Consider the following 7,998-nt stretch of genomic DNA (forward strand, 5'->3'; position numbering starts at 1 on the left):
CCTGGTTGTAATGTTGGTGAGTTGACGTTGACCTTATATCCAATAGTTCCTCACGGCTGTATGTAATAAAACTTAAGATTTCCTGGGGTGACAGTGTAAGAAATAATACATTAAAAAACTAAATACTGCATAGTTTCCTAGGAATGCGAAGCGAGGCGGCCATCTCTGTTGGCGCCGACACAAATAAAGAATCAGGCCTTCATGGACGAATTGCTGCAAATAAACCACTACTAAAGGGCACCAATAAGAAGAATAGACTTGCGTGGGTCAAGAAACATGAGCAATGGACATTAGAATGGTGTAAATCTGCCCTTTGGTCTGATGAGTCCAAATCTGAGATTTTTGGTTCTAACCGCAGTGTCTTTATGAGACGCAGAGTAGGTGAAACAATTATCTCCGCATGTGTAGTTCCCACATGAAGCATGGAGGGGGTGTGGGGGTGCTTTGCTGGTTACACTGTCTGAGATGTATATTTAGAATTCAAGGCAACATTAAGCTGGTGACACGGTCAGTGATTTATTTAGAATTCAAGGCACACTTAACCAGCATGACTACCACAGAATTCTGCAGTGATACACCATCCCATCTGGTTTGGGCTATCATTTGTTTTTCAACAGGACAATGATCCAACACACCTCCAGGCTGTGTAAGGGCTATTTTACCAATAAGGAGAGTGATGGAGTGCTGCATCAGATGACCTGGCCTCCACAATCATCGGACCTCAACCCAATTGAGATGGTTTAGGATGAGTTGGACCGCAGAGTGAAGGAAAAGCAGCCAACAAGTGTTCAGCATATGTGGGAACTCCTTCAAGACTGTTGGAAAAGCATTCCTCGTGAAGCTGGTTGAGAGAATACCAAAAGTGTGCAAAGCTGTCTTCAAGGCAAAGGGGGGCTCCTTTGAAGAATCTAAAAACTATATTACATATATTGATTTGTTTAACACTTTATTTTGGTTACTACAGGATTCCATATGTGTTATTTCATAGTTTTGATGTCTTCACTATTATTCTACAATAAAGAAAAAAAACTTGAATGAGTAGGTGTGTCCAAACCTTTGACTGGTACTGTATATATAGTTGCTAATTGCACTACAATTGCTAATTATAATTGTATATACATTGCAATACAATGACATATCACATTTATGTAAATAGGCCTAGTCATTGTATTGTAATTAGAAACAAACATGCATCTATATATACTATGTATATGGTATCCACCCTGTTTTGTGCATATGCCTAACAGAGTGTAAATTTGGAGGCTAAATTAGCTATAGTGATCTAGATTGAGCTAGCATGACATCAAGATCCTGTGAGTGATCAAGATCCAGCTAGGATAATGGTGAACACTTTAAGTGAATTTGTACTTTTCTGCCTAACATATTTTTTAATTATTACATTTCATAACAGGGTAGCCTAGTGGTTAGAGTGTTGGACTAGTAACCGGAAGGTTGCAAGCTGACAAGGTACAAATCTGTTGTTCTGCCCCTGAACAGGCAGTTAACCCACTGTTCCTAGGCCGTCATTGAAAATGAGAATTTGTTCTTAACTGACTTGCCTAGTTAAATAAAGGTCAAATTAAAATAAATAAAACATGTTCCCCTAATGTAGCCTAACAGGGTGGACATTTAAGAGTGAAATATACTAACATCATGAAACATTAAAATAAAAATGAAGTGTTGATAGTTACTTAGCTGTGCACTGTTTTCCTGCCAAAATAATGATTGACACTTCCTGAACATGATGTCATTGTGGGAAGGGACTGTTTTTAAAAGTGGTATTACTACACACTAACAGGGTGGAAAGTGGAATCAGAGACACACAGACAAATTATATATTTTTAAAGTGTTGATGACTGATATTTTAAGTAGGACTATAAAATCATGAATAAACATTTTGAATATTTAATGGCTCATATTTATCGTAGAAGTTGATGAATAGCACCGGCCTACATCCACAAAAAACAAAATGCATAACATTCCCTTTCAGATCCATATCTTTGTGTTTTATGTTAAAGAACACCTAACTTTATATTTTAAGCCTTTTGGAAATCACATTTTACACAATAATTGATGTTATTTCCTCGGACAAGAAAAGGCACCACATAACAGGACGGAACTGGTTCACATGGGCCAGTGGTAGGCAAAGCTGATGGTTGAAAACCGTAGGGAGAAGTCAGAATGGCGCCTGGAGTTTGAGAACTATGTTTGGCCTAGGAGGACAAAAACACATATATCAAGTGTTTTTTTACAATATTTTATTTGCAACACTACAACGACATTTATATTTTGACGACGTAGTTTCAGTGAATGTGCTTCCAATGTAAAATGAGGCAGGCAGACTTACAGACACCTATGAAGGGCCTTTTGTAAAACAACATGGCAGCATTCTCTAGAGGCAGACGCCGGTGGAAACGTACCAACTGCATTCATTTTTCAAATTTTTTTTATGAGAAACTTGACAGACATGGAGTTTGTTGCCATATTGCTAGCTAGTGACAAAAGGACAGAATATGAGAAATCGATTTCGAATTAATCTCTCAAACAGCGTTTTCTTTTTCTATAGTGGTAACCAATGCCCTGCAAGCTAGCTGTCAGTTTGCCCAGTACCTCGGAATAGTTGAGGTACTTGGCAAGCTGTCCGTGTCAAATATTCCAAATAATGAGTGTCTTTGGTAGAATAACATGCTCTTTTCGAATGCCCTTCATTATGCACTTGTCAGCTTGGTTTCTAGATAAGTAACCTCGTGTACATTCTAAGTAACGTATGTGTTTATGGTGTCAGCATTGACCAATAGAGATCGAATGTCAAGGAATTTGGTTTGTTACAGGGAAATTTGACTGATCTCTTCGTTATTGGAGGTGGGTCTGGCTTGTTCCAAAGAAGGTGGTGTCTCAATCCCATGATTAAATCATTAGTATTACAAGACGACGTTATTAACTAGTAGGGACTTCACTGTTTGTTCTTGAGGATAGTATACAATCAAATGCACCCCAGATGGTTTGTTACCAGGAGGTCTGGCTCTGTGTAAAGGTTTTTATATAGGATAATGTCTAATCTAATGTGCTAATGCAGCGTTACTGACCATGAAGATTGACCAAAACATTCTGTCCTTTGTTTTCATCGGCTCAGGTAGGACTGACCATTGCTGTGTTAGATTATGTGGAGCCTTCAGTTAAAGGTAAGAGAAATGTACTCATACTGACTGTACATTCCACCAAAAACAGCTTGACTTGAACTGTTGACTTGTAGCATTTCACCTTGCTTGTCTCGGAGTAAACAAACTATGTTGTGAACAATCTGCATTAATATGGAAGTTTAAAAAATATATCATGCTACCCTTCCAGGTACTAAGTGGGGCATTGGTGGCACGTGTGTGACTGTGGGCTGCATTCCCAAGAAGCTCATGCACCAGGCTTCTTTGCTGGGCACAGCTGTGAAAGACGCCCAGAAGTATGGCTGGCAAATCCCCAGGCCCATCTCCCACGACTGGTACATCTCAATAATTGGGGAAAAGATCAGAATTGGGCTACCTGTGAAAACACATGCGGTATGTCATAGATTCTGTTGTATAACTTAAACAGGGATTTTACACATGCATACCTGCAGTTTTCAGTAATTTTGTTATGACAACTGCCTCCTTAAGTTTCCGACTTGAGATATTCCCTCTTAGGCCTAGTAGACCTGTTGGTACACAGAGGTTACAGCGCTATGATGAATTGTCCATGATTGCATGCAGTGCTCTGACTGAATGGCTGCAGGGCTAACACACTCTCACAGCAGATGTTCACATTGTGCAACCGAATCTCATATTTAATAGACGCAGTTTCATAGAAAATGGCTTTACATCTCTCCTCCCAAACTTTGTCTTCACTCTCATATGTAATTGTTTTAGCTAGAAAACTGCTTTAACAGTGTAGCTGTGCAGTACTTATCCTTTTTCAGATAAACCCAATGTTTGCACAAAATCTCTCACAAGTTCTCCTGTGGTGTTTGCATGGTGTCACCATGTTGTTTTCTTTGACAGGAATGTGAAGTATCTGAACATTAAAGGAAGTCTGGTGGATGAGCACACAGTCAAAGGGTTAACCAGGACAGGAAAAGAGGTAATACCACACTACTAGTCAAAAGTTTGGACACACCTACTCATTCAAGGGTTTTTCTTTACGTTTACTATTTTCTACATTGTAGAATAATAGTGAAGACATCAAAGCTATGAAATAACACATGGAATCATGTAGTAACCTTGATGACAGCTTTGCACACTTGGCATTCTCTCAACCAGCTCAAACCTGAAGGCGTATCACTGCAGAATGCTGTGGTAGCCATGCTGGTGACGTGTGCCTTGAATTCTAAATACATCTGTGTCACCAGCAAAGCACCATCACACCTTCTCCATGCTTCACATGGGAACCACACCTGCAGCGATCATCCGTTCACCTACTCTGCGTCTCACAAAGACACGGCAGTTGGAACCAATAATCTCATTTGGACTCATCAGATCAAAGGACAGATTTCCAACTGTCCAACTGCTCGCGTTTGTTGGCCAAAGCAAGTCTATTCTTCTTATTGGTGTCCTTTTAGTAGTGGTTTCTTTGCAGCAATTCGACCATGAAGGACTAATTCACGCAGTCTCCTCTGAACAGTTGATGTTGAGATGTGTCTGTTACTTGAACTCTGTGAAGCATTTATTTGGGCTGCAATTTCTGAGGCTGGTAACTCTAATAAACTTATCCTCTGCAGCATAGGTAACTCTTGTTCTTCCTTTCCTGTGGTGGTCCTCATGAGAGACAGTCTCATCATAGCACTTAATGGTTTTTGCGACTGCTCTTGAAGAAACTTTGTATTTTACCAAGTAGGGCTATCTTCTGTATACCACCCCTACCATGTCACAACACAACTGATTGGCTCAGCCACATTAAGAAGGAAAGAAATTCCACTATTTAACTTTTTAACATGGCACATCTGTTAATTGAAATTAATTCCAGGTGACTACCTCGTGAAGCTGGTTGAGAGAATGCAAAGTGTGTGCAAAGCTGTCAAGGCAAAGGGTGGCTACTTTGAAAAATCTCTAATCTCAAATATATTTTTATTTATTTAACACTTTTTTTTTTGGTTACTACATGATTCCATATGTGTTATTTCATAGTTTTGATGTCTTCACTATTATTCTACAATATACAAATGGAGAAAAACCCCTGAATGAGTAGGTGTGTCCAAACTTTTGACTGGTACTGTATTTCAAACTGGGAGTTAATGACAAAAAATGTAAATGTTCACCATATTATTATTTTTAATTAAGGAACATAATTTCAACACTGCGGTATTTGTATTTTCCTATTGAAGTCATTATAATTTCTCTCCCCCTTGTCTGGCAGATGACACTGACTGCCAAGGGCATTGTGATTGCAGCTGGAGGGCGGCAAAGTACCCCACACATGTAAGTATTAACCTTTACCTCTTTCTACTCCCTCACCTCCAACTCTCCTCTCTCTCTCTGTACCCCCCTTCTCCCTCTGTATGTGTCCTTGCCCAGTAGACATGGGGAGATATGTCTCCTTCATTGATCTTCCCAGCTGCTGATAACACCACAGTGGATCTGGAGCTTTTGATGGGATGGTGGTGGACAAAACATGGCTCTCTCTGGGTGAAGGAGGGAGGCTGTCTGGGTCTGCGTCTCAAATGGCACCCTACCTGTTCCCTATTCAATACATAGGGAATAGGGTATAATTTGGGATACACTCTGGGACTGCGGCCTCTCATAGGCCTCCCTCCCTGTGGTGTATCACAGGCTGTGACTTACTGTCTGTTGATAAGACTAACAAAGAACAAAGCCAACCTTCCCCTCCTAATCGTTTGCCAGAAGCTGTATTGACAATATGAATCAAACAGTGTTTGTTGTGTTTACCTGTTGTTTCTACTTCCTGTGTTGTAGATCCACGGAGCAATCCAGCACGGCATCACTAGTGGTGTTATCTTCTGTCTGAAAGAGTCCCCTGCCAAGACGTGAATGGTACATGTGGTGAAACACAGTCACACAAACCATACAATGCTGTGCCATGTACACAGACAACTCTGTCATAATGATCCATCCAGGACACAGCGTATTCTACTATAGGACGTTTTAAATGTTCCTGTCACTCACTCCTCCTGACTCAGATTAGCTGTGCGTGTGTGTGTTCAGCAAAGGTCGGGACACACACACACACACACACACACACACACACACACATCTCCAATCCAGCCATATAAATCCTGTCATCGCCTGTCTAATTGGTCTCTCCACACCATTTCCACTTGGCACAAAATGGAGGTTGAGTGTAATGTTTGTTAGTGTGGCTGTAATTTAACCGTACATGGTGCCAACAGTGAAGAGTTATCTTAGTCACCTACTCATTGATAATCCTTGCTATTATAAATATAATCTACAATAGATTTCCGTCATAATTTTTCTATCGCAACAACCTGTTTGTTACCCCTCTCCAGTTTAGTCAGGGAAATTGTATTTTTTTTGTCAAACTAGGCTGCTGTTCTAACATTCTACCACTAGAGGGCAATATGAACTCATCTTCACAACAAGCCAGACGGTGGTGGTCTCTGTATGTATGTTTTCCCTGCACTGTCCTTCCCTCTTTCAGCATGTCTCCTAAGCAATTTTCACAAATATTTGCTCACAGCTTTTTATGTAGCTTTCAAGTGAGTGGCCCCAGAAAGAGCGCTTCAATTCAGGAAACCCTTTATGTGACTGGGACTGTTTGGTGTACAACCCGGCTTGTGGGAAGTGACAAAGAGCTCTTATAGGACCAGGGCACAAATAATAATAATAATCAATCATTTTGCTCTTTATTTAGCCATCTTGCATATAACTTTATTTGTTCATCGGAAATTGTGACCACAGGTTAATGAGAAGGGTGTGCTTGAAAGGATGCATATAACTGCAATGTTGGGTTGTATTGGAGAGAGTCTCAGTCTTAAATCGTTTTCCACACACAGTATGTGCCTGTGTTTAGTCTTCATGCTAGTGAGGGCCGAGAATCCACTCTCACATAGGTACGTGGTTGCAAAGGGCATCAGTGTCTTAACAGCGCGATTTGCTAAGGCAGGATACTCTGAGCGCAGCCCAATCCAGAAATCTGGCAGTGGCTTCTGATTTAAATACAATTTTCACAGAACCGTTTGTTGCAATTTGATGACACACTTTTTCAGATATCGGTAAATGGACTGGATGCATGGCATGAAAGGATAACGAATGCAGTTGTTTGTATCATCCGTTTCGGGAAAGAAATTGCGCACCCAGCTCACTCAGGTGCTTCGCTGTATCACATTTCACATTGTCCGTAACCTTGAGTTCATTTGCACACAAATGAATGGAAAGACCTGTGTGTTGTCCTTGTTAATGCAGACAAAGAGCTTCAACTTCTTAATCATAGCCTCAATTTTGTCTCGCACATTGAAAATAGTTGCAGAGTCCCTGTATTCCTAGATTCAGATCATTCAGGCGAGAGAAAAACATCACGAGATAGGCCAGTCATGTGAGAAACTCATCATCATGCAAACAGTCAGACAAGAGGTGATGATGGTCAGTAAAGAAAACTTTAAGCTCGTCTCTCAATAAAAAAAACATGTCAATACTTTGCCCCTTGATAACCAAGAGACTCTTGCTGCCAAATACTTATTTTCCACCATAATTTGCAAATAAATTCATTAAAAATCCTACAATGTGATTTTCTGGATTTTTTTACTTCATTTTGTCTGTCATAGTTGAAGTGTACCTATGGTGAAAATTACAGGCCTCTCTCATCTTTTTAAGTGGGAGAACTTTTTTGCCCCACTGTAAGTGAACCCCAAATCAATGTAGATCTCATCATATTTGCGCCTCTTCGATGGTCCAACGTTCCGGTCTGTTGTTCAGTGCTTTCCCAGGTAAGGGGGCAGTAGCTCTTCGGCTGTATCAGATTCACAACTGTCAGTGTCCATGCTAGCTGGACTAACAACAA

At 40.4% G+C, this 7,998-nt stretch overlaps 1 long non-coding RNA gene across 3 annotated transcripts; it reads left to right on the plus strand.

Moving 5' to 3' along the window:
- Positions 1–2,347: 2,347 nt before the first annotated feature.
- LOC149979668 (uncharacterized) lies at positions 2,348–7,717 on the plus strand. Of its 3 annotated transcripts, XR_016484660.1 has the most exons (7): positions 2,380–2,625; positions 2,832–2,862; positions 3,134–3,182; positions 3,349–3,551; positions 4,029–4,107; positions 5,380–5,441; positions 5,937–7,717. It is a non-coding gene; the product is annotated as an uncharacterized LOC149979668 (long non-coding RNA). The 3 variants fall into 3 exon arrangements; XR_016484659.1 differs by lacking the exon at positions 2,832–2,862 and having other exon boundaries at positions 2,348–2,625; XR_016484661.1 differs by lacking the exons at positions 2,832–2,862; positions 3,134–3,182 and having other exon boundaries at positions 2,352–2,625.
- The last annotated feature ends 281 nt before the right edge of the window (positions 7,718–7,998 follow it).

The sequence above is a fragment of the Oncorhynchus mykiss genome, chromosome 11, assembly GCF_057628025.1.
Source record: "Oncorhynchus mykiss isolate SJ-2025 chromosome 11, ASM5762802v1, whole genome shotgun sequence".
Classification (NCBI taxonomy): Eukaryota; Metazoa; Chordata; class Actinopteri; order Salmoniformes; family Salmonidae; genus Oncorhynchus; species Oncorhynchus mykiss.